At 42.5% G+C, this 25,512-nt stretch overlaps 1 pseudogene; it reads left to right on the top strand.

Annotated features, from left to right (window-relative positions):
* The first annotated feature begins 208 nt into the window (after positions 1-208).
* Positions 209-10,730, top strand: LOC110535013 (annotated as a pseudogene).
* The last annotated feature ends 14,782 nt before the right edge of the window (positions 10,731-25,512 follow it).

A 25,512-nucleotide genomic window follows, 5' to 3' on the forward strand; every position in this document is an offset into this window, starting at 1 on the left:
TCACAATAATATAGTCTTTATCATATCAGTTATATCACACTATATAATATTCTTTGTGGAAGTTATTGACCATGAATAATATATCATTCCAGCACAGAACCAATCATTCATTATTAGCCACACAAAATACCCTCTAACAAAGATGATGTCCTGTATGTACACTATGTGATTATGCACTGTGACCAATCATATGCTGTGCCATATGAATATGACGTATGGTGATATATTTCCTACCCTCTATCCTGTAACGTAGGTAAATATAGGCTACTCTGTGTATGTCCTGAAATGCATGTACAAGCTGTAACTGATGTGAGTGGAAATGCTGGGTCTCAGTCTCGGTTTGTAGTCTTCTGGGTAGCCTGAGGGATGCCAAGGATCCATGAGCTCTAAACACTAATTACAGCTAATCAGAGGAGAAAGCAAATGAGAAAGTCAAACCTAGTTAATACAGCCCAAAATGTTCCCACGGTGATTTACATAGTGGATATGATGCACGATAGGTCCTTGGTTCAAATAAGATCAACAGATACACAAACAACAGGAAGCAGATTGAAGCACTTAAGCACAGATCTTTCAAATGTTTAGCAGTCATCATATCCATAGATGTCTATAATTGATTGGTGCACTTTTATTCTGTATTGCTTCAGTACTGATGATTACTGAGTCATACTCTGACTTGACTTAATCCTCTTGGCCCCCTTGGGTGCATAGGGCATCCACCATGGCTCCCAACCTCACTCTCTTCTGCCCAAGAGCTTTTAGTCATACTCTAAAGTGTCGTTTTTGCAAGGCCCCTTTCTCTCAAAAAAAGAAATTCCTTTGGTTGAACAGATCATTTCGTATTTTGTTCAAGCACTAGTACAGCAAAATGCTTTCCTGGAAGTTACGTTTTATTTGCTGGGATAGGGGGTCATCCTAGCACATTTCTCAGAATTTCTTTAAAAGGGTTAACTAGTTTGTAGCTTGTAAAAATAATGGTAATATGTCATGGCATTTCAGCAACCCTATGTATTACATACAGGAATAGCGTTTAATTGTGTTAATTACGTTTTTTTGAGAAAATATCTGAAGAGAACACATAAGTACTGAATTACTAGCGTGTTCTACTGCAATGGCTGAAATGAATCAGGGTTATTTTGAAATGCAATATAGTTATTGGAAATGACATTGTCATTTATTTTCCCACTGTATCAATTGTCAATGTGAATGTCTTGTCAGTTCAATATGGATCACTTCCCATGTCTTGTTCTTCTGGTAGGTGTTGATGTAAGGCTCAAGTCATCTCTGGCTTGAAGCTCTGAAATATTCCTGACCTTAAGGAAACTGTATTTCACAGCTTCCATCACAAATGGCTCTCACAACGTCAGGCAAATCAGACACATAAAAATGAATGATTGTGTCACCTGGCGGAGTCTACCTGAATTTGTGACAGTGGACATTTGACAAAGATATCCCCAAAAGTAAGCCAGGCGAAGAAGGTTGGATCGCTATCTCTTAGGTTGCATTCCAAATGGCACCCTACTCCCGATGGTGCACTACTTTTGACCAGCGCCCTATGGGGAGCCCTGTAGGGAATGGGATTCCATTCCTTACGCAGACTTACTCTGCATAACAGCTTTCTTGATTAGCGGTATCAGGGACAAGGGCGGTAGTACATTTGGATATTACATTTTCATGTGTGGTATGAGAACCTTTTTGAGGGACACACTGTTCCTCTGCTGCAAAATGCATTGAGTGCATTTGACCTGAGACACCATCTTCATCCAACACAACGGACTCATCAAGATAGTATCAGTGGCTCCAGACACCATCAACAACCGTGTGAAGACCTGCAGAAAGGAACAGAAAAACCTGTACTTCTTCACCCCTGAATATGGAACTGTTGTAGATGTCACCACTGCAATGGATATCTACTCCTTTGGGATGTGTGCCTTGGAGATGGCAGTGTTGGAGATCCAGGGAAATTGAGAATCTTCCCATTTCAGGAGGGCATCAACAACGTCATATAGTCACTGGAAGATCCCCCTACAGAGGGAGTTTATTCAGACGTTTCTGGAGGCTGACCTGTTTAAGAGGCCTACAGCCAGAGAGCTGCTTTTCCACCAGGCTCTGTTTTAGGTGCCCTTGTTGAAGCTGCTAGCTGCACACTGCATCGTTAGCCACCAGCATATGATCCCTGAGAATGCCTTAGAGGAGAACACTAAGAACATGGACCCCAACCTCATCATCGCTGAGATAAAGGCAGGCGTGCAGGGCAAGCTGTTTCAGTATCCTGACTTGGAACTGGAGAAGTTCTTGGAGGATGTCGGGAATGGTATCTACAACCTAGCGTTTGGGCTGCCCTTTCGCCCATTGTCACCACCTCTGTCAAATCCCCCACCCCAGAACCCGCAGAATCAACATTGTCTCAGAGTATTTTGTATTATTCTGTCAATCTGAGACAATCCCTTTAGTGTGATATGTTACGTATCGTATGGTACTGTATGTATTCATTTGTGGATGTCCATCATCCGTTTTGTATGATATGTTACGAATTACAATTCGTATGATATTTCACAAACTCTTAAAATGTACAATGTGTTACAAAGTTGCAAAACGTATGATATGTTACAAATTCCAATGTGTCATGGCTAACATTAGCTAGGTGGCTAACGCTAACATTAGCAATCTCTAGGGGTTAGAGGTTAAGGGTAGGAGTTAGGTTAAAGGTTTAAGGTTGGGTTTAGGATTAGGATTAGGGAAACGGTTAGCTAAAAGGGTTAGGGTTAGGGGAAGGGTTAGCTAACATGCTAAGTAGTTGCAAAGTAGCAATAAAGTAGTAAGTAGTTGCAAAGTTACTAATTAGCTAAAATTGTATGTGATAAATTTCGAACACACAACCTTTGGATTGCTAGAGGTTTGCGTTATATGCCCACCCATGCACCCAGAACAACCACCCTTCTTTTGTTATTGCCTTAAGTAACCTTCAGTCTTACGCAACCATACCTAACGTAACATATCATACTAATTTGAGTGTCCTGGATTTACCTTCACTATGTTACTTCTAGTCTGTGAGAACAGTCTGGCTAAACTACGGACATACAAGGTTGTTCAGATGCAGTGTAATATTGAACCGGTGGAGGAGAGTGCAAAACATTATCTGACACTACTGTGGAAGCTGGAGGACAAACTGAACAGACACCTGCAGTGCCTTCAGACAATATTCATACCCTTTTACTTATTCCACATTTTGTTGTGTTACAGCATGAATTCATTGATCTATTGATTAAATATATTGTTTTCTCACCAATTTACAAACAATACCCCATAATGACAACGTGAAAACATGTTTTTAGACATTTTAGCAACAAACAAAAAAAATGAAATACTAAAATATTTCATTCACATAAGTATTCACAACCCTGAGTTAATAGATGTTAGAATCACCTTTGACAGCAATCGCAGGGTAAGTCTCTAAAAGCTTTGTACACCTGGATTGTACAATATTTTCACATTATTATTTTAAAAATTCTTCAAGCTCTGCCAAGTTGGCCGTTGATCATTACTAGACAGCCATTTTCAAGTCTTGCCATACATATTCAAGACGATTTAAGTCAAAACTGTAACTTGGACACTCAGGAACATTCAATGTCATCTTGATAAGCAACTCCAGTGTATATTTGGCCTTGTGTTTTAGGTTATTGAATTTGTCTACCAGTGTCTGTTAGAAAGCAGACTGAACTAGGGTTTTCTCTATGATTTTGCCTGTGCTTAGCTCTATTCCATTCCAAAACACTGTTCCATTCTATTCCAAAAAACTCCCTAATCCTTGCCAGACAAGCATACCCATAACATGATGCAGCCACCACCATGCTTAAAAATATAAAGAGTGGTTCTCAGACATGTGTTGTGTTTGCTCCAAACATAACGCTTTGTATTCAGGACTGTAATGCCCGGGGTGTAGTGGAGGAAGGAGTCAGACGCAGGAGACAGAGAGTTCAGAGTAGCGCTACTTCTTTATTCACCAACCAGGTGAAAACAGACGCCACACCAACGACGACGACGACCGCCGAGCGCCACCCGAACGGGAAGGGGAGCCACCTTCGGTAGGAGTCGTGACAAGGACATAAAGAACATTTCTTTGCCACATTTTTTGCAGTTTTACTTTAGTGCCTTGTTGCAAACAGGATGCGTGTTTTGGAATATTTTTATTCTGTACAAGCTTCCTTCTTTTCACTCTGTCAATTAGGTTAGTATTGTGGAGTAACTGCAATGTTGTTGATCCATCCTCAGTGTTCTCCCTGTCACAGCCGTTAAACTCTGCAAATGTTTTAAAGTCACCATTGGCCTCACCAGTCCTCCCTCACGTTATACAAGCATTTTTCTACACCCGCAATGCTATCTGCTAAATATATGTATACCACCAATAACATTTAATTTGATCAAAACTTGATTTGATTTCCTCGCCAGCAACTGAGTTAGGAAAGACACCTGTATCTTTGTAGAGACTGGGTGTATTGATACACCATCCCAAAGTGTAATTAATAACTTTGCCATGCTCAAAGGGATATTCAATGTCTGCTTTTTTATTTTTACCCATCTACCAATAGGTTCCCTTCTTTACGAGGTGTTGAAAAACCTCCCTGGTCTTTATAGTTGAATCTGTGTTTGAAATTCACTGCTCAACTGAGGGACCTTATAGACAATTGTGTGGGGTACCGAGATGATGTTAAACACTATTATTGCACACAGAGTGAGTCAATGCAACTTACTTTGTGACTTGTTAGGCACATTTTTACTCCTGAACCTATTTAGGCTTGACATGACAAAAGGTTGACAACTTATTGACTCAAGACATTTCAGATTTTCATTTTTAACTAATTTGTAAACATTTCTAAAAACATGATTCCCCTTTGACATTATGGGGTACTGTGTGTAGGCAAGTGACACAAAATCTTAATGTAATCCAGTTTCAAATTCAGGCTGTAACACAACAAAATGTGGAAAAAGTCAAGGGGTGTGAATACTTTCTGAATGCACTGTAAGCTGTGATTTGTTAGCCAATGAAAATGTACAGGAACTGTCTGTTGAGCTTGCTTCATCAGCAAGGTGGGCCAGAGCAGGATGTACTAGAAGAGGCCTTCACCAAGTTCTTCAGCAGGAACGGTTCCCTCAACCCTGCCACTGTGCCTTTACAGGGCTGCCAAGTCAGTCCCTTTCTGTTTAGTTCCCTCTATACAGTAGCAACTTCTTTTGGGAAGGAAGCCAACACAGTTATCATATGTCAGTATTACTTGTTAGGGCGGCAGGTAGTCCAGCGCTTAAGAGTGTTGGGCCTGTAACCGAAAGGTCGCTGGTTCCAATCCCTGAATTGACTTGGTACAAACCTGTCAATGTTTTCTTGAGCAAGGTACTTAACTCTAATTGCTTCTATAAGTCACTCTGAATAAGAGCTTCTGCTAAATTATTAAAATGTAAATTAAAAAATGTACAAATCACTTGTTTAGAATATATATCCAGAACTGTATCAGGGAGGAGGTCAGAGATATGGCAGTGTGGTGCCAGGACAATAACCTCTCTCTCAACTTGAGAAAGACAAAGGAGTTGATCGTGGACTACAGAAAAAGGAAAGCCGAGCACACCCCCATTCACATTGACGCGGCTGTAGCGCAGCGGGTCGAGAGCTTCAAGTTCCTTATTGTCCACATCACTAAGGACCTATCATAGTCAAAACACAACAAGATAGGAGGCTGAAAAGATTTGGCTTGGGACCTCAGATCCTCAAAATGTTCTACAGCTGCACCATCGAGAGCACTGGTTGCATCTCAGCTTTGGTATGGCAACTGCTCGGCATTCGACCACAAGGAGCTACAGAGGGTAATGTGTAGGGCCCAGTGCATCACTGGGGCGGAGCTTTCAGCAACCGAGGACCTCTATACCAGGCGGTGTCAGAGGAAGGCCCAATAATTGTCAAATACTCCGGCCACCCAAGTCTTAGACTGTTCTCTCAGCTACCGCACCGGAAGCAGTACCGGAGCACCAAGTCGGAGAACAAAATGCTCCTTAACAGCTTCTATCCCCAAGCCAAAAGACTGCTAAAGTGTTGATCAAATGACTGCCCAGACTATTTTCATTAACTCCCTTATTTTATTCGTATTTATTTTTTGCACAGGCTTGATGTACACTCACTGGACTCTAACCACACATTCACATATACTACACTGACACACACATGGACACAAACAGAAAACACACACACACATGCATATTGACACACACACACACACACACACACACACACACACACACACACACATTCACATTCCTTTACTCTTCACATACGCAGCTGCTACTCTCTGTTTATTATTTATGCGTATTCACTTTACCCCTACCTAAATGTACATATTACCTCAACTACCTTGACTAACCCGTACCCCTACACATTGACTTGGTACCGGTAGCCCTTGTATTTAGCCTCGTTATTGATATTTGATTGTGTTACTATTTTTCCTTTAGTTTATTTAGCACATTTTTCTTACTTAAAAAAAAATTGCACTGTTGGATAAGGGCTCATAAGTAAACATTTCAAACACCTGTTGTGTTTGGCGTATGTGACAAATAACATTTGATTTGATTTGACAACATTCACGGCGCATAAATCAAAACCTCAACAGGAATTCATTGTTTTGACTCGTGTGCCAATGATTAATATATTACAATTCATTTGCAAACACCTTCGATTGCACTATAAAATAATGAAGGGTTCTTCTTACAGATCATAAGAATGTGGTACTGCTGCAGTGTTTCATATGTCATGATTCATGCCTTATGGCTATCTTCCAACAGTCCTCATGTTTGTGTTTGATGAAGATTAAGGATGATTGACAAGTATATCTGAACAGAAAAACAAATATGTTCCTGTGAGCATTGGGAGCTGCATTACCAAGGCTATGGATTAAATGCACAAAGACCAAAAGGTTGAAAAATACATCGATTGTAAAGAGGTTTTAAGAAATACAGTGAAGAGATTCTGTTTTTCTAAATAGAAAGCGTTATATTCTCAGTGAACTAAAATCGCATTGATTGTCATTGTCATGTAATTGATCGATCCATGGAACATAAAATTATAAATTGACATTAAATGTGTCAACTAACTATTTAGCCTAGCTAAGATGTTTCCATTGCATTTGTTGATGTTTAAAATGCCAGGTTGCCCCTTTAATCTTTCAAACCATATTTACATCTCTTGCACAAATATTGTAGTATTTGCTGACTGGTTGGTGTAGTCCACTGACTATGAGTTTCAATCTCATCCCACTGGGCACGACTGGTTGAATTATTTCCACGTCATTTCAATTAAGTAATATTGAACCAACATGGAATAGACATTGAAATTACGTTTGCTACTAGCGGGCTGGAGTACTCTGCCAGTGTGAATTCAGTAATCCAATTTGGAGAACAGCTTACATTTTTATCCTCCCACAAATCTACTGCTGCTGGAAATTAATTTATGATCTGGATGTTTATTGAAACAGTGTGGGTCAAAGATGAGTCTCAATCTGCTCCAGTCATTTGATGATTGTATCTAGTCCCTGGAAGAATTGCAGTGAGATCCCAAATTGAGATGTACATTTTGTGTGTGTGTGTGTGCGTGCGGCGTGTGTGTGGGATGTGTGTGGGAGTGTGTGTGTGTGTTGAGTTCTGTCTTGATTTCTTTTGGGAGTATACCAAGACCCTTGGGAGTTTAGACCATGTCTTGTTTTTCCCTATTCTCCTCTGTCCTTCAGAGGACCCGTGAACATTCGCTCCACATGCTGTTTGTACTTACGCCATGCATCTTGTAAGTTTGTAGACTCCCAGTCCATTCGAGGTGAAGGAACTCCAGAAAAATCGATCTTGTAAGACCTTTTACTCTGACACCATGTCTTGTACACTTTGTACAAAATAATAAAATGCAGTACTACAGGATATTTCTTAACATAGCTCTTTATTAGCTAGCTATAACTGGCATGTTCACGTATCGCCAACCAGGATCAAACTGACCATGACCTAACCATTTGGGTGGTATTAACCAATCATAGCACAGGCGGTAAAATGCATCCAATTACAATTCAGTATGTTTACACATGAATACTACACATCTGTCTGCCTGTCTATGACTCACCTGGAAAATCAATGCTGCTTCAGCTCAAGTCAAACCCCAAATGTACTTTAACCAAATAAATGTTTTATTTGTTTGACTTTTTGGGTGAAAATAGTTTGAGGTTGTGAGCAGTTCAGTATCGCTTGGCCAGACATACTCCTATAGCTGCAGATGGTATAGCAAGACTGAGCAGTTTTAATTCATCAATATTTTCATCAGATTTCTTTCGCTTTAGTATCGGTATTGCGGAAGTTAAGATGACGCTGGCTACTTTTTGCTATAGTTTGAATCACTGGAGACAGAGTGAAGAATGGAGAAGCCAGCTGTCAAGAAATCCGTGTCAAATTGCCTTGATTAAATATGGAACTCACTGCTGTTTTCTGTGTGGAGCTCCTTCAATTGAAAAACGCTGGCATGTTTTCTAGCCATTAGGCCTGAATGCGTCTTTGCAACAGGAATGGTTGGTTGACATGAAGAATAATCTACAGGCATAATCTCTACCAACCAGTCTCCCACGTAGTATGGAGTAGAGTAATAAAATCTTAAACATCTACTCTTGAACGAATGAGTCTAAAGACAAAGACACAACAGGAGGAGATGCTTGACTTGCATTACGACGCACGAGTTGGATAAAATAAAACAGCTGAGCATGTCACCAAGACATTCATAAGTACAGTATGCAGGCATATTTCACATTTACCAACCTGTAAAATGAACTAACTTACAGTACATTGTATATCAAACATCCATAACAAATCAATGTCTAAACTAATAACGACAAAATGCCCAGTGAACAAAGCAATATGTGTGGTTGTGGCCGTGACCCGGGTGAGTTTAGCCTTAGTGCAGCCAGTCAGCAGGGCTTCTTGTTTGATATGTGGCCCTGAAGAACAGGTGATCATCTCTCCAAAACGCTGACGGTGCATTATGGGATGCCTGGACGTTTATGGCTGGTGCTAGAGCCAATCGGACCATAGAGTGCATGCCCACTGCACAGCACACAATACATCAACAATTGAGGGAGAGGGATGGAGGTAGAGAGAAAAGAATGGATGGGAGGGAGGAGAGCAAAAGTTAGTGTGGGACCAGATAATTATCAGCAAGGGCACAGGCCTTGGGGTAGATCAAGCAGAACTGCAGATCAAAGATAGAGAGGGAGAAAACGAGAAGGGGAAGAGGGAGAGAGAAAGACAAACCATGGGGCATCATTTACCATTTTCAGATTACGGTGTGTTTTCCTCCCAAAAACCTCAACATTACGTTTTTCTCCCCAGGACATTACCCATCTCTTCTCATCCATTTTCTAAATTGGTTTACAGTTCTGGAGGCTGGGAATTACAGGTGGCTTTTACCCTGACATTTGAAAATAACTCCTTCTCCGTGATCTATTTGTCCTGCAAAAGGTTCCCCGGGTGTAAATACATAACACATTTTCTTCTAACACAAATGGCATTCAGGGTCGAGAAAAAAACATGTCGAAGTTAGTCTAAATGTTTTCTATGTTAGTCTAAACGTAGTGATCAAATACACAGGGTTGTATTCATTTGGCACCAAACAAAAGAAAACGTATTGAAACAGGGAGGGACTATGTAAACATTTCCAATAACAAACCCTTTTTTCGTTTCCGTTGTAAAAAGTTTTGCTACGATGTGCCCTAATGAATACGGACCTCGTTTTCATATGCCATACCAGCCTAATGGTTAACAGTAACTGTCCTAGGCTGCGGTCAAACTTAAAGTAGACAGCCCTCTGCCCTAAACCCTCAGTCCTTGAATTACGTTTTACATCGTCACATCCGAGTTTACCTTAAATGTCACTTGAACAAGCAAGAGAGAGTGCTGATCGGAGAGGCAACGTCCTTGGTGGAAATCTTGAAGTTGAGCTTAAAAACAATCAACCTAAAGCTACTAATGTACCTAGCACGCTAACGTAGCTAGCTAGCACTTCTGTCAGGTAGCTAATTACCCATAGTTGGCAAGCTAGTTTTATAGTTTGGTAATTTATTCCAAAACATTTCAGAATTCCCAAATATATGTTTATGAAGCTCAGGGCGAGACCCAGACCCAGACACAGGAGGCAGATGGTTAGAGTCCAAGATGTTTATTAACAATCCAAAAGGGGTAGGCAAGAGAATGGTTGTGGACAGGCAAAAGGTCAAAACCAGTTCAGAGTTCCAGAGGTACAGAATGGCAGGCAGGCTCAAGGTCAGGGCAGACAGAATGGTCAGGCAGGCGGGAATGGAGTCCAGAAAACAGGCAAAGGTCAAAACCGGGAGGACTAGTAGAAGTTAATAGAAAAGCAGGAGCATGGAAAAAAACATGCTGGTTGACTTGAACATACAAGACGAACTGACACAGAGAGACAGGAAACACAGGGATAAATACACCAGGGAAAATAAGCAACACCTGGAGAGGGTGGAGACAATCACAAGGCCAGGTGAAACTGATCAGGGTGTGACAGTACCCCTGCCTCCCCCCCCAAGGGCTCCACCTGGCGTCCTACCTGGGCACATACTTGGTTGACCGGGGTGTCGGTGGTGGAAGTCGGCGATGAGGCCTGGATCCAGGATGTCTCTAGGGGAACTGAGCACCTCTCCTCTGGGCCATAGACCTCCCAGTCAACCAGGTATTGGAAACCCCTGCCCCGTGGTCGAACACTCAGGTGGCGTTTTACCGTGTATGCCGGATGGCTGTCAATGACACGGGAAGGGGTGGGTGGGTCTGGGAAAAAAAGACAAAGAACAGTGAGACACGGGCTTAATCTTAGACACATGAAAGGTAGGGTGAATACGGAGGGTACGGGGTAACAAGAGACGGACAGCAGTGGATCTAAGGATTCTAGAGATGGGAAACGGACCTTGAAATGGGGGACAGTCTGCGAGACTACCCGACGGGGCAGGTCCCATGTAGACAGTCATACCCTCTGTGGTAGCAGGGAGCTGGAGTGTGGCGGCGGTCCGCTTGTTGACAATACCTGGAGTTGGTCTCGAGAAGTGCTACCCGAGCTCTTCTCCAGGTACATCGACAGTGGCAGATGAACATCTGGGCCGAGGGTACGTTGACTTCTGGTTCTTGTTCTGGGAAGAGAGGATGCTGATTCCCCTTCTGAGTGCTCCATGGGGTAAGTCCCGTGGCAGAACAGGGAAGGGTGTTCCAGGAATACTCCACCCAGACCAGCTGACTGCTCCAGGTAGTGGGATTGGTTGAGACCAGGCATCTTAGGGTGGTCTCCAAGTCCTGGTTAGCTTGCTCCGACTGGCCATTCGATTGCGGATGGAATCCGGGGGATAGGCTGGCCAAAGCCCCAATAAGAATGCAGAACGCCTTCCAAAACTGAGATGAGAATTGAGGACCCCAGTCGGAAACCATATCCACCATGAATCCAGAAGACGTGCTGCACCATGAGCTGGGCCGTTTCCTTGGCCGAGGCATGTTTGAGAAGAGGAATGAAATGAGCGGCCTTAGAGAGCCGATCCACTACTGTCAGAATGATGGTGTTGCCATCAGACAGGGGAAGCCCAGTGTCAAAGTCCAGAGAAATATGGGACCAGGGACGATGAGGGACCGGTAGTGGCGGAAAAAGGCCAGAAGAGGCTTGCCATGGAGTCTTATTCTGGGCACACACCGTGCATGCGGCGACGAAGGCAGAGACATCAGGAACAATTGTGGGCCACCAGAAATGTTGTCGGAGGAATGCTACGGCGAGAACCTGGATGACAGGTTAGCTTGGAGGAATGAGCCCATTCCAGAACCCGGGACCGGACTGAGTTAGTGACAAACAGACGGTTAGCCGGGCCCCCTTCAGGTTCAGGCAGGGAGCATTGTGCCTTGTGAACCAGGGATCTCAATACCCCAACCCACTGTGGCTGCAAGGTATAAGTTAGGGAGAATGGTTTTGGAGACCGAGGGTGTGGCAGAGGAACTGTATAGGCAGGAGAGAGTGTCAGGCTTCACATTTTTTGTCCATGGGCAGTAGGAAATGGTGAAGTTGAGTCTAGTAAACAAGAGAGCCCACCAGGCCTGCGTTAGAAGTTTGAAAAAGGAAACGTTGCAACTGCACCCTGGACATAGGTTGAGGCCAATCCACCACTGCTTTCACCTTTCCAGGATCCATCTGGACATTACCCTCAGCAATGACATATTCCAGAACGGCGATTGTAGAGCGGTGGAACTCATACTTTTCAGCTTTCATGAACAATTGGTTCTCCAGGAGGCACAGAAGGACCTGCCTGACATGAAGAACATGTTCTTGGGCAGACTGGGGTAAAAACAGGATGTTGTCAAGGTAGACGAACACAAACGGTTTAGCATGTTCCGGAGAACAGCGTTTACAAAAACGTGGAAGACAGCGGGGACATTGGTGAGTCCAAACGGCATGGCCTGATACTCATAATGTCCGCTGGCTGTGTTGAAGGCTGTCTTCCACTCATCCCCTTTGTGTATCCGAATCAGGTGATAGGCAATCCGAAGATCCAGCTTGGAAAAAATGGTGGCCCCTGGAGAGGTGTGGTAGGGGGTAACGATTTTTAACAGTAATGTCATTCAGTCCCTGGTAGTCAATGCACGGACGCAGGGTCTTGTCCTTCTTCTTCACAAAGAAAAACCCTGCGCCGGCAGGTGATGCAGACAGACGGATGGCCCCAGTAGCCAGTGACTCCTCTATGTACTCCTCCATAGCCTTGGTCTCCTGGGAGAAGATCAATGGCACAATCATAAGAACTGTGCGGAGGAAGGGAAGTAGCACGTGCCTTACTGAAAACTTCAAGGAGGTCATGGTACTCAGTGTGAATGGCAGAAACATCCGAAGCCTTGCTAACGTCCTGAGGAAGACGTCTCGGGGAAGGCTGTGCTGCTTGAAGACAGTGGGAATGGCAAAAAAGGCCCCAACCCAGGATGGAGCTCATGGTCCAGTCAATAACAGGGTTGTGTTTTTGGAGCCAGGAAAATCCCAAGACAACAGGAACACGGGGAGATTCAATGAGGAGGAACTGTATGGTCTCTGTGGATACATGAAACCCTTAAACGGGCACAGTACTATAGGTGACTCCACCTATTGAGCGGCCGTCCAGTGCCCTAGCATCCATGGGAACTGAGAGAGGTAGACTGGGAATACCAAACTCAGTAGCAATAGCAGCATCCATAAAACTTTCATCAGTCCCAGAGTCAATGAGCACTAGGAGAGACTTAGATTGGTCTCCCCACAGCAAAAGCACAAAAAAAAGTGTGCAGTGATGGGAATTAGGGAACTCCCAGTCTGGCTCACCAGAGTACTTGTACCCACCAGAGACAAGGGTTTCCTAACAGGGCAGGTAGCTATATAATATCCAGGCCCTCCACAGTACAGACAGCAGTTAGAACTCAGCCTACGTGAGCGTTCCCCAACCAAGAACCTGGCTCTTCCCAATTGCATAGGCTCAGGAGTATCCAACTCACCCGTCGTTGATGATTCACGAGGGAACTCGGGTGGCTTCAGATCCTCTCGGAAAAACTGTCTTTGGGAACTTCCGGATTCCTTTGAAGGGTAGCGAGCCATAGCGGATGAACGAGTGTGCCCGAGGCCAGACCTCCTCTCACTCCTGTGTTCCCTTAAGCGTCCATCAATTCTAATGGCTAGGGCGATGAGGGAGTCGAGGTCCACCGGCAATTCCTGAGCAGCTAGCTCATCTTTTACCACCTCAGATAATCCGTGAAGAAAGGTATCGAAAAGAGACTCCGGATTCCAGGCACTCTCGGTGGCCAACGTGCAAAAATCAATCACGCAGTCTGCCACACTACGGGTGTTTTGACATAATTCAAGAAGTTTACTGGCTACCTCTCTCCCGGATACTGGACACTTAAATACCTTCCTCACCTCTGCTATGAAATCCTCCAGGTGACAACAAATGGTGGATTGTTGCTCCCAAACTGCCGTAGCCCAGGAGAGCGCCCTTCTCGACATTAGCGTAATAATATACGTTTTCTTAGATCGGTCTGAAGGAAACGAAGATGGCTGTAGCTCAAAAATAATAGAGCACTGAGAAAGAAAACCCCGGCAGGTACCAGGATCCCCAGAATTATCGCTCCGGAGGTAAGTGGGTTCTCAGGGAGCCGGGGTAGGCTGTACACACTCACCACAAATAGGGAAAAAGTTACTGGATGGTTGGGGAGTCTCAGAGATGGCAGGCTGCCTCTGAGCTAACTCCCTGATTTGCTCCACTATAGCCTTAAACCCTTGGTCGTGGCATTCCGTCAATGAACGGAGCCCTTGCAGAAGGTCCTGTAACAGCTCCTCATGTCTACCAATGGTGGCTCCCTGCAGGGAGACAGCGTGGCTGAGCTGGTCCAAGTCTGCTGGGTCTGTCATGGCCAGTTCATACTATCAGGGCACAAGGCGAGACCCAGATGCAGACACAGGAGGCAGATGGTTAGAGTCCAAAATGTTTATTAAGGAACAGTTCTCCCTCTGTGGGTCTAACCCCAAGAAGTTCTGGAAAACGGTTAAAGACCTGGAGAATAAACCCTTCCCCTCACAACTGCCCATGTCCCTTAATGGTGATCATGTGGTTGTTACTGACAAGAAGCACATGGCTGTGCTCTTTAATCACCACTTCATTAACTTCTTATGGGCAGGTGGGACGGTAGTTCGCTGCAGCTAGCGACTGGAACGAGCTGCAACAAACACTCAAACTGGACATACTTATCTCAATCTCTTCATTCAAAGATTCAATCATAGACACTCTTATTGACAGTTGTAGCTGCTTTGCGAGATGTATTGTTGCCTTCTTGCTCTTTGTGCTGTTGTCTGTGCCCAATAATATTTGTACTGTACCCTGTTTTGTGCTGCTACCATGTTGTGCTGCTGCCATGTTGTGTTGCTACCATGTTGTTGTCATTTTGTGTTGCTACAGTACCATGCTGTGTTGTCATGTGTTGCTGCCTTGCTATGCTGTTGTCTTTGGTTTCCCTTTATGTAGTGTTTCTCTTGTCGTGTACTATATTTATGTATTTTTTAATCCCTGCCCGCAGGAGGCCTATTGCCTTTTAGTAGGCCGTCATTGTAAATAAGAATTTATTCTTAACTGACTTGTCTAGTTAAGTAAATAAATAAATAAACACAAAACGCAGCCACCAGAGTTTGACACGTGACTACAGTTTGCATTGAATTGTGGGTCATATCAACCCCACAAGTGATCAAAGTTCTTCTTTCGCTCCCTTGAGCTAAATCGAGGGCTGAGGGCGCAGCGTTTGTGAATTGGACCTCCAATTTTGACGGGGATTCCCCTGAGGGAAAGTGGCTAGCACGAGGGCTGAGGGGGTAAAAATAACATGTTTGGACTGCAGCCCTAGTTTGAAGAGTTGTTGACTCCAGTCACACATTTGATGACTTGAGACTCGACTTGACAGAAATAAAATTTCTTCAGACTTGACTTGGACTTGAAGGCTCAATACTCAGGCCTCGACTTTGACTTAAGAGTGATGACTTTATCTAGACAGGTTTTGTAATGTTTGGTCACTCATTTTGTGGCACAGAGTCTACATGGATTACGCAGCCAGAGACAGAAGCCAGAGACAATTACTAACATAGGCCTACTGGTATTTTGGTATGTAACAATTGCTTGAAAGTGATAATTTACTTATGAAGCTTGCATTTGGAATTTGTTTAAAATGAATTATTACAGTGACGAAGAAGCACCGTAGGCACGGCTCTTCACTTGCGCTCTCCAAACTCCCGCCAGTGGAGAGTGCTTTCTTTTCTCTTGTTGAAATGTTGTTCTTGCTTTCACACGTTTAAATGCATATGCCCTGTGTGGTAAATCTGAATTCCATCTAATACCACAAGAGGCAATCTTTGCTTGTATATGTTGATGGGGCAAACTCCCCCCAAAATGTGTAGATGCATGTCAGAAAAGCCATTACCCAACACAATACTAAACAATACATTAATTGCGCTATAACGATGACAAACGGTGCCCACAAACTGTTAGGGCCTACATAAAGCTGTCCCAACAGTAGAGCTTTCTTTTCAGCATCATGGAGATAATCCTTACCACTGCTACACCAGGCTATCAGCAGAGCCTTGTCTGGAAGCCAAACAGTTAATTCAGCCTCATGTACTGCCTTTTGAAAAAATAGCTGATATGGTTGACTTGCTTAAACAAATGTGGTTTCTACTGACACCTGAAATGTACAAACTGTGACATAAGGGAACAATGAGCAGATAAGAGGCAATCCGTAATTTCGATTTAGACATTAATGAGCGAGCTAGGACTGACGTAGTCAATATAACTATTTGTTCAGCACTTTCGAAATGTACAGCAACAGAATTCAAAACATGGGCTGTTCTTACAGCATTCTATCTGTACACCAAGTGAGAACCGTAGGATAATTAAAGGGGGCATATAAGCAGACAATGAATTTCTCTAAAACAGGCTATAGGGTACATGTGCACCACCAAGTCAGAACAGTAGGCTAAGTTATGACGGAAAAAGGGACCAAATTGTTAGGGTGAGACAAATGGGCAACTAACACAGCATACTGTACACTTAGTATTACTTTCTTAGCTACAGTATACATATCTCCCTTGCATATTACATATTTTATGCAGCAGCATACAATACATTTTTGGACTCACCTTGTTGATCTGTGCTCACTTGAATAGGAAGGTGGCGCAGCGGTCCTTCTTGTGGGCAAATTTTGTCATTTGACTTTGTCATCAAAGTCTGGCATTCTCTGGATGAATGGTGCTTTCAAGACAACTGGGAAATCAGAATCATGATGGCAGTGGTCCTCAGGTCGGAGCTCGAGAACGATGCCAGAGTTTCCGACTTGGAATTCAGAGATGAATGACCATTCGAAACGTATTTTCCCAGTCGGAGCTTGTTTTTGACTTGAACTCACTGAAATCTGAGATTTCTGAGTTTCCAGTTGTTTTGAACGCGGCAGAAGTCATGCTGGATTGACAGCATGGCCAATGTATTCAACCTTTTCTGGCCCATGGTGTTGCATGTGAATGTTTATCCTTTTAAAATAGGAAAACAGACCCTTAAACCCAGACTTGGACCACACACCCACTCCATTGAATAGCAGGCTAGTGATTGCTTTGCAACGCTTGCAGTTAGCCACTGATTCCTTCCAAACCACTCATTGTTGAATTTGCAATTTCCAACTTGTTATGTAATGTTCCTGTCCAATGGCTGATGAGCACCGATACGTTTTATATACTTTCTCTTCATATGACAAGGATTGAAAGGGATTTGCTAGTAGATTGTCGATGAGATTCATAACGATGACTGCTTGTCTAGCTTGCTAGCTAAGATTTTGTGAGTATGATGTTGACATGATCAGTCCAATCAAAGCTACGGTAGATATAACGTGATTTGACGTCATTTTATCTGTGGCCAATGACCTTGAGTCTTCTTGGATGGACACTTCTAAAGTAACTCTATGGCAGCACCCAAGGGGCTTACATTTTCGAGCTCTACTTATACATTTTGCAGTGACGTAGTGTCCCCATGAGTGACAGAACACTGAACCCATCACAGCTTAACTAGAGAACATTACCAATCCCTACACTCCGTATTTTCTGCTAGCTCCCCCACCAACACAGAAAGCACTGACCTAGGCTGAAACACCTGCATTTTAGAGCTGCTTTACTCAAGAAAGCAAAAAAGAGACCATGTTTGTATGAAGCTTTATTAACTCAATTTTGTTTTAAACATTGTTTGCAAACTGATATGTGGCACGAATGAATGCCAAAATAACATGCAAAACAGGCAACAACAGCAACCCCCCAAAATATATAGTGCATTTGGAAAGTATCCAGACCCCTTGACTTTTTCCACATTTTGTTATGTTCCAACATTCTCTAAAATGTATTAAATGTTTTTATTTACTCATCAATCTACACACAATACCTTATAATGACAAAGCAAAAGCAGGTTTTTAGAAATTTTTGCAAATGTATAAAATAACATTTAAATATCACATTTACATAAATATTCAGACCCTTTACTCAGTACTTTGTTGAAGCACCTTTGGCAGCGATTACAGCCTCAAGTCTTCTTGGGTATGACACTACAAGCTTGGCACACCTGTATTTGGAGAGTTTATCCCATTCTTCTCTGCATATTCCTCTCCAGCTGTTAGGTTGGATGGGGAGTGTCACTACACAGCTATTTTCAGTTCTCTCCAGAGATGTTCGATCGAGTTCAAGTCCGGGCTCTGGCTGGGCCACTTAAGGTCATTCAGAGACTTGTCTAAAAGCCACCCCTGCGTTGTCTTGGCTGTGTGATTAGGGTCGTTGTCCTGTTGGAAGGTGAACCTTCGCCCCAGCCTGATGTCCTGACCACTCTGGAGAGGGTTTTCATAAAGGAGCTCTCTGTACTTTGCTCCATTTATCTTTCCCTCGATCCTGAGTAGCCTCCCAGTCCTGGCCTCTGAAAAACATCGCCACTGCATGATGTTGCCACCACCGTGCTACACTGTAGGGAGGGGGCCAGATATTCTCCAGTTGTGACACTTGGCGTTCGGCCAAAGAGTTCAATCTTGGTTTGACCAGAAAATCTTGTTTCTCATGGTCTGAGAGTCCTTTAGGTGCTATTTTGCAAACTCCAAGAAGGCTGTCATGGGCCTTTTACTGAGGAGTGGCTTCCGTCTGGCCACTCTACCACAAAGGCCTGATTGGTGGAGTGCTACAAAGATGGTTGTCCTTCTGGAAGGTACTCCCATCTCCACTCTGGAGCTCAGAGTGACCATCGGGTTCTTAGTCACCTCCCTGACTAAACCTCTTCTCCCTCGATTGCATAGTCAGGCATCCAGCTGTAGGAATAGTCTTGGTGGTTCCAAACTTTTTCCATTTAAGAATGATGGAGGCCACTTTGTTCTTGGGGACCTTCAGTGGAGCTCTATGGACAATTCCTTCAACCTCATGGCTTGGTTGATAGCTTATATAGGCAGGTGTGTGCTTTTCCAAATCATGTCCAATCATTTTAATTGACCACAGGTGGACTCCAATCAAGTTGTAGAAACATCTCAAGGATGAACAATGGAAACAGGATGCAACTGAGCTCAATTTTGAGTCTCATAGCAATGGGTCTGAATACTTACATAAATAAGGTATATCTGCCCCACCTGCCATGAATGACGGGTCGCCACCATACTACAATAATTGCTAGCTTTTCATCATTCCATCCCTCTACTGTTTATTTGCAACAAGTAGACATGTCTGTTTCATGTTTGATAGGCCTATGATACATTTTAATTTAGCCAACCATTTCCTATACGCTGAGTGGTCGTGATGTTTGTTGTGCACATGGACATTCACGAGACTCATGAGGTAGAAGTTATGTTTATTTAATTCAATGTATTGTTTCCTTTGTTCATATTTCCCGGGTTAAGTCGGAGGTCCGTGTGTCTGTGTCCTAGGTCTGTCATTCTGGTTGTGCATAATAGGAGCGTGCAAGCCTCATTCTGCATATAAATAGAATAAATCTCATTAATAATCATTAAGTCTGATTAAGACAAATGTACCAATCTAACAATGGATGTGGAAATTGCGTTTTACATTGTAAAACCAGATTATTAGTTGTAATTGCCAATTGGATAATTGTATGGTCCTGGGGGCCAAGTGATTATTATGTAGGCCTACTTGTTTGAGCTCTTGTTAGACAGAATCGATTTGGTTTGTCAAGGAGAGGCTGTACAGTCTTGCCCTCTACCTTTGTCCGTTCAGATAGGACAGGTTAAGTCTGATACAGAGGCTATTTCTTTTGGGCTATTGCCTGTGTATACTATTTGGTCAATATACTTGTATATTTTGTATGATATAGCACTTTGGATCACTAAGACCTGTAAATAAATCTACACGCTGAGCACGTCAACCTGCATTGCATTCTGCTGATTTCCTGCCCTTATGACTGTTACATGGTCCATATTTTACAATTACATAGACTAATCAAAATGTGTTGTAGACAAAATAATAAATAGCAAAGATTTTTAGTTGAAAAAGTTGTTGCATGTTTATATATTTTAATAACTTGACTTGAGACTTGACTTAAACTCGTGACTCAACTTGACTTGCTCTTAGAATGTACGACTTGGGCTTATATTTTCAGAGTAGCTTCCCCAACACTGTCTATATCACGGGTCTACTCTACTGCATCATGGTCTATTCCATGCAAAAGGGCACCAACATGTGAAGTTTATAGAAGCATATCAAATTTGGTGTCAAATGAAAGCTAAGCGTCTATATTTTTGGGAAATGAAGACATAGATACATTTTTTTTAAACACTTTCCATCTCCAAAATTAGGAATAAGCAAAGGCTTTGATTTCTGGTCACACAGATGGAAAAGGGTTCTTAAAAAACATCTTCTAGAAAAATACTTAAAACGGTATTAACAATAATGTTGAAGTACAGACCCCTGCCAACTAATATCAACATTTATATTTAATTTTTCAGAATTATTTCCCTTCTGTAAATATAAAAAATATTGCCTAGTGTCTTGTCATTCTGTTACCAAAACTCCATGTCATAAATATATGTTCTAATCTCTCTTCCTCATGAAGAGAAAGGATCAGTAAAGTTCATAGAAGTAACAAGTAAAGGTAGAACTATTAAAAAGGTAACAGAGTGACCGAGAAATCTGTAACAGAATGGATGCAATTGAATTGGCCACAAAGGGAAATCATAGTAGACACAAACCACAGTTGCAGTAAAGCAATTTTTTGGAATTCAAGAAGTGGCTCAGTTGGTAGAACATGGTGCTTGCAATGACAGGGTTGTGGGTTTGAGTTCCATGGGAGACCAGGACAGAAAAAAGTAAAACAATGTATTTAACTGTAAGTTGCTGTGGATAAGAGTGTCGACAGGATGACTAAAATGTATTCATTTGAAAAATAATTTTTGGGGTGGATACCAATATACAGCACCTGTGATCCTCCCAGGCCCATGTTTTTCAGGGGGACCCTGGGGAGGAACTGCAGGAGGTCTGTGGCTGGGCCAGATAAAAATAAAATAAAACATTTAATTAAATTTTGTATTTATGAATATTACTAACAACAACAGGTTAAACACATTTTGACCAAGGCATCTGTGTAATATATTTACAGTGTGTAATACAATACAATGTAATATTATTAATCTACAATTTCTGTTCTTAAACCTAGGCAACATCAGCCTGGGAGGCTCACAGGGATATTGGTATTCAAATTACTCCACTATTATTTACAGTTGAAGTCGGAAGTTTACATACACTTAGGTTGGAGTCATTAAAACTCATTTTTCAACCACTCCGCAAATTTCTTGTTAGCAAACTATAGTTTTGGCAAGTTGATTAGAATCCCCAAAAAACTTTTCCACTGCATTTCTGCCCTGCCACAAAGGACCAGCTGAAATCATGTCAGTGATTCTCTCGTTAACACAGGTGTGAGTGTTGACGAGGACAACGCTGGAGATCACTCTGTCATGCTGATTGAGTTCGAATAACAGACTGGAAGTTTGGAATCATTGTTTTTCCTCTGTCATCCATGGTTACCTGCAAGAAAACACGTGCCTTCATCATTGCTCTGCACAAAAACGGCTTCACATGCAAGGACATTGCTGCCAGTAAGATTGCACCTAAATCAACCATTTATAGGATCATTAAGGAGAGCAGTTCAATTGTTGTGAAGAAGGCTTCGGGGCGCCCAAGAAAGTCCAGCAAGCGCCAGGACCGTCTCCTAAAGTTGATTCAGCTGCTGGATCGGGACACCACCAGTACAGAGCTTGCTCAGGAATGGCAGCAGGCAGGTGTGTGTGCATCTGCACTCACAGTGAGGCAAAGACTTTTGGAGGATGGCCTGGTGTAAGAAGGGCAGCAAAGAAGCCTCTTCTCTCCAGGAGAAACATCAGGGACAGACTGATATTCTGTAAAAGGTACAAGGATTGGACTGCTGAGGACTGGGGTAAAGTCATTTTCTCTGATGAATCCCCTTTCCGATTGTTTGGGGCAACGGGAAAAAAGCTTGTCTGGAGAAGACAAGGTGAGCGCTACCATCAGTCCTGTGTCATGCCAACAGTAAAGCATCCTGAGACCATTCATGTATGGGGTTGCTTCTCAGCCAAGGGAGTGGGCTCACTCACAATTTTGCCTAAGAACACAGCCATGAATAAAGAATGGTACCAACACATCCTCCGAGAGCAACTTCTCCCAACCATTCAGGAACAGTTTGGTGACGAACAATGCCTTTTCCAGCATGATGGAGCAACTTGCCATAATTCAAAAGTGATAACTAAGTAGCACGGGGAACAAAACATCAATATTTTGGGTCCATGGCCAGGAAACTCCCCAGACGTTAATCCCATTGAGAACTTGTGGTCAATCTTCAAAAGGCAAACAAACAAACAAACAAAAATCCACAAATTCTGATAAACTCCAAGCATTGATTATGCAAGACTGGGCTGCCATCAGTCAGGATGTGGCCCAGAAGTTAATTTACTGCAATCTAGGGCAGATTGCAGAGGTCTTGAAAAAGAAGGGTCAACACTGCATATGTTGACTCTTTGCATCAACTTCATGTAATTGTCAATAAAAGCCTTTGAAACTTATGAAATGCTCATAATTATACTTCAGTATTCCATAGTAACATCTGATAAAAATATCTAAAGACAATGAGGCAGCAGACTTTGTGAAAATAAATATTTGTGTCATTCTCAACTTTTGGCCAGGACTGTATATTACATAAATACACTGTAATTTAAGCATTAAAAAATGCTAGGTTTTCTCACTGCCTCATGGAAGAACGTGTGGAGTTGCAGGATATTTGTGACTAGGGGGCAGTATTTTTATTTTTGGAAAAATAACGTTCCCAAAGTAAACGGGATATTTTGTCAGGACAAGATGCTAGAATATGCGTATAATTGACAGCTTAGGATAGAAAACACTCTAAAGTTTCCAAAACTGTAAAAATATTGTCTGTGGGTATAACAGAACTGATATTGCAGGCGAAAGCCTAAGAAAAATCAAATCCAGAAGTGCCTCATGTTTTGAAAGCTCTGCGTTCCAATGCGTCCCTATTGAGCAGTGAATGGGCTATCAACATCAACAGCATTGTGACTTAGATTTACGCATTTATGTTGAAGAATACCCGTAAGCGGCTACATTGTGTAAGTGGTCACCTGATGGCTCTCAGAGTGATTCTCGCGTAAAAATAGAGGTAGCCATTTTTCCAATCGGTCCTACTGAAAAACCAATTGTCCCGGTGGATATATTATCGAATAGATATTCGAAAAACACCTTGAGGATTGATTATAAACAACGTTTGCCATGTTTCTGTCGATATTATGGAGTTAATTTGGAATATTTTTCGGTGTTTTCGTGACCGCAATTTTCGGTCGATTTCTCAGCCAAACGTGAAGAACAAACGGAGCTATTTCGCCTACAAAAATAATATTTTTGGAAAAAAGGAACATTGGCTGTGTAACTGGGAGTCTCGTGAGTGAAAACATCCGAAGCTCATCAAAGGTAAATGATTTAATTTGATTGCTTTTCTGATTTTCGTGACCAAGTTACCTGCTGCTAGCTGGACATAATGCTATGCTAGGCTATCGATAAACTTACACAAATGCTTGTCTTGCTTTGGCTGTAAAGCATATTTTGATCATCTTAGATGACAGGGTGATTAACAAAAGGCTAAGCTGTGTCTCATTATATTTCACTTGTGATTTTCATGAATAGGAATATTTTCTAGTAATATTTATGTCTGTTGCGTTATGCTAATTAGTGTCAGTTGATGATTACGCTCCCGGACCCGGGATGGGGTGTTACTAGAGGTTAATAAGCACACACTTTTATCCAAATCGACTTGGATTCATGTTAAAGCTGCAACATCAGCAAATCTCTCTGCCCCATGACAATGGGCTCATTTGAGCGGTAAGGCAGAAGCAATTGACTACAGATGAAAGTCGAGGAGTGAAATCGGTGGAGGTGCATCTGCGACAGGCAAAGGTCGGACAATGATGTGCTTTGCCAACAACAAGGCTCAATGCAAAATACCAGCGTTGCCATTGTTTATGTTTTTTCTTTATAATGTCGAAATAAACTCTCCAACCCCCATATCACACACTCACAAACTAAAATCATGTGTGTACAATCAATTAGTGAGATCCTCATTCATACATTCATTTACATACACTGAGTGTACAAAACATTAAGAACACCTGCTCTTTCCATGACAGACTGACCAGGTGAATCCAGTTGAAAGCAAAAATCCCCTATTGATGTCACTTGTTAAATCCACTTCAAATCAGTGTAGACGAAGGGGAGGAGACAGGTTAAAAACGACTTTTAATCCTTGATACAATTGAGACATGGATTGTGTATGTGTGCCATTCAGAGGGTGAATGGGGCAAGACAAAAGATTTAAGTGCTTTTGAATTGGTTATGGTAGTAGGTGCCAGGCGCACCGGTTTGTGTGTTTGTGTCAAGAACTGCAACGCTGCTCTTTTTTTCCTTCTCAACAGTTTGTTTCAAGAATGGTCCACCAACCAAACCGTGGGAAGCTTTGGAGTCAGCTTGGGCCAGCGTCCCTCTGGAATGCTTTCGACACCTTGTAGAGTCCATAACCCAACGAATTGAGGCTGTTCTGAGGGCAAAAGGGGGGGAGGTCTTAATATTTTGTACACTCGGTGTACTGTATAGCCACTGTATACATGAATTTCTGCAAAGTTGGTTCCTGTTTCAGATCTGTCTTTGGTCACGTGCGGGTCAATCAAAAACATACTAATGATTGGATGACAATAGAGTCTCTCACAATGCAGGCGATGGCTGCAGGAGGAAGTTGGTGAAGAGCAACTGCAGGAACTTGCAGTCGACTCCAGTCAAAACTTCATGACCTTTGATCACAGGATTTTTGTAAAGTTCATCTAGTCGACATGTAGAAGCAAATCAGACAATTAATAATGTTATTAAGATGACACCGACAGATATGGCAGCTCTGCTTCTAGCTCCTAAGCATCTTTGCAGTATTTCGTTTTTTTGTGTGTTATTTCTTACATTATTAGCCCAGAAATGTTTTTGTGTTATTACATACAGCCGGAAAGAACTTTTGGATATCAGAGTGGCGGTAACTCATCAGCGTTACGACCAGGAATACGACTTTCCCTAATTGGATCCTTTGTTTGTACCCCCAGGGCAATTGAACTTATTCCAGAGGCTGCTCCAAAACACAGCAGGCGGAGAAAACCTCTAGTCCGACTCATGATTAACTACTCATGGTGTGATTGTGATAACATACAGAAACTCAAGTCCTTTTGTTCACCCGACCTAAAATACCTCACAATCAAATGCCGACCGTATTACCTTCCAAGAGAATTATCTTCGGTTATAGTCACATCCGTGTGTATTCCCCCTCAAGCTGATACCACGACGGCCCT

This window comes from Oncorhynchus mykiss, chromosome 11 (assembly GCF_013265735.2).
Source record: "Oncorhynchus mykiss isolate Arlee chromosome 11, USDA_OmykA_1.1, whole genome shotgun sequence".
NCBI lineage: Eukaryota > Metazoa > Chordata > Actinopteri > Salmoniformes > Salmonidae > Oncorhynchus > Oncorhynchus mykiss.